General features: G+C 36.6%; 1 pseudogene; it reads left to right on the top strand.

Moving 5' to 3' along the window:
* Nucleotides 1-499: 499 nt before the first annotated feature.
* On the top strand, nucleotides 500-1,433 carry LOC100721622 (putative olfactory receptor 10D4; annotated as a pseudogene).
* Nucleotides 1,434-2,258: the final 825 nt, after the last annotated feature.

Genomic DNA, 2,258 nt, shown 5'->3' with positions numbered 1-2,258 from the left:
ATTGAGTCTTTTTATTTATTCATTTAGAACCACAAAAGGACATTTGGAGTTAATGAATTTAATTGTGTACATAGAAATGGAAGGGCAGGGGTCGAGCCCTGTAACTCTTTTTTTTTTCCTTTCTTTTTTTCTTTCTTTTTTTTTGGTCTTTTTCTTTTTTATTGGTACCATGGATTGAACTCATGACCACCTGCTTGCAAGGCAAGTGCTTATGCTGCTGAGCTAAATCCCCAGCCCCCCTGTAACTCTTTTGTGGCAAAGATTATTAATGAATTCAGGCTGCACTGTGAAACTTCAAACTGAAGAAATTTCAGAATGATATCCAGTAATAAAGAAGCAGACAGGTCAAGAAACTTCTCTTGAAATCACTGTTCTGTGACTATCTGGACCTTGTCTTCCTTATCATTTAGCTGATATAGACACAATTAATTCATATATATATTAAATTTCATCATAAATTTATTTTCGCCATCACTCAAGAGTTGACTCTTCCATAAGAATGAGAAATATCACTCTGGTGACCGAATTCATCCTGCTGGGCAACCCTGAGACAGGAGTTCTAGATACTGGCCTCTTCTTCCTACTCTCAGCATTGTATCTATGCACTATCCTGGGAAATGTGCTCATTCTAACCGCAATTCTCTGTTCCTCTTGGCTTCACACTCCCATGTATTATTTCTTGGGAAACCTCTCCATCTTTGATCTAGGATTCTCTTCAACTACTGTCCCCAGGTTGTTGTCCTATCTTTCAGGGCACAGCCCAGGTATCTCTTTTCAGGGTTGTGCTGCTCAGCTCTTCTTCTACCATTTCCTGGGTTGCACTGAAGGTTTCCTGTACACAGTGGTGGCCTCTGACCACTTTGTCGCCATGTTGTCCACTGAAATACATGGTCATCATGAACTAAGGGTGTGCTTTGTCTTGGCCACGGGGACCTGGATGAGTGGCTGTGTCCATACCGCTATCCTAACATCCCTCACCTTCAGACTGCCCTACTGTGGCTCCAACCAGGTGGGCTACTACTTCTGTGATATTCCTGCAGTGTTGCCTCTAGCTTGTGTGGACACATCTCTGTCTTAGATGGTGAGTTTTACAAACGTTGGTCTTGTGTCTCTCATTTTGTTTGTTCCTCATCTTTGTTTCCTACACTTGTATTGGAATCTCCATATTGAAAATCTGCTCAACAGAGGGCAGGCAAAGGGCGTTCTCCACCTGCAATGCCCACCTCACTGCAATCCTCTGTGCATATGGCCCAGTCATTATCATCTACCTTCAGCCCCACCCCAGCCCCTTGCTTGGTACTGTAATTCAAATGCTGAATAATCTTGTAACTCCCATGCTGAACCCACTGATCTACAGCCTGCAGAATTAGGATGTTAAACCAACTCTGAATAAAGTACTCCTCAAGAGAAGTCTTACTTTAGGAAATGAGTGAAATTATCTAAAGCTTGCAGGACAAAAATTGACTTTCCAAGTTTTAGGACAAGTTCTCATCTGAATACTTTGAATTAATCTCCTCTTAATCTCAAATGTCTGATTCTATTACTCTATGTTCTACAATGTAATATAATTAAGAACATTATTTAAAGCCATTGCATGAATTTTATACTGAGTGAAATGTTACTTAGCACCATGGCCCTGCTGAAATATTTATATCCTACTTCTTTAATCCTTTAAAAGTATTAAGAAAATATTTTACTCTTTCATGCTCAACAATAAAAATCTATTTATGTGTCTCTAGAGCATAGAGAGAATGAAAAAACAATTTCTGGAAAGACCCCCTTCCTATCAAATGTTAGCATTCTATACTCTTTCCTTTTGTAATTTCTAATTTATCTTCTTTTCTAATTTACTACCAATAGGAAACAAAATTTAACAAAGTAAATAATGCTTAAGGTAAGATTTCCTAAGTCTATAGTCTTAGGTGGTTTTAAGATTTTACCTAAAATTATAGTTTAGAGGTTTTTGGGGCTCTGGATATTCTCTAGACTCCTAAAAATCTTTGAAGCATGATAATTTATTATTAAAAATCAGAAGAATCAATTTCATCTTTGTAAAATGTAGTCAAGGCAAATAAAAAAATTAAAGTTGAATGGTTGTCAATTTTTTAAATAATAGCCATATCGACATATTTCTATGTCTGTAAACAAAGTCTATGTTAGAAATTTTATTTAAATTTAAGTAGCAATAATATGTTTTGCCCTGTGTAATTCTTTTTTTAAAGTTTTATTTCATAGAATATACACATTTTTTATAGTCT

This window comes from Cavia porcellus, unplaced genomic scaffold (assembly GCF_034190915.1).
Source record: "Cavia porcellus strain 051 isolate PalLab524CR breed Dunkin Hartley unplaced genomic scaffold, mCavPor4.1 scaffold_9, whole genome shotgun sequence".
Taxonomy (NCBI): Eukaryota; Metazoa; Chordata; class Mammalia; order Rodentia; family Caviidae; genus Cavia; species Cavia porcellus.
The sequence above is the reverse complement of the archived record's forward strand: the minus strand, read 5'-3'. Positions and strand labels throughout refer to the sequence as shown.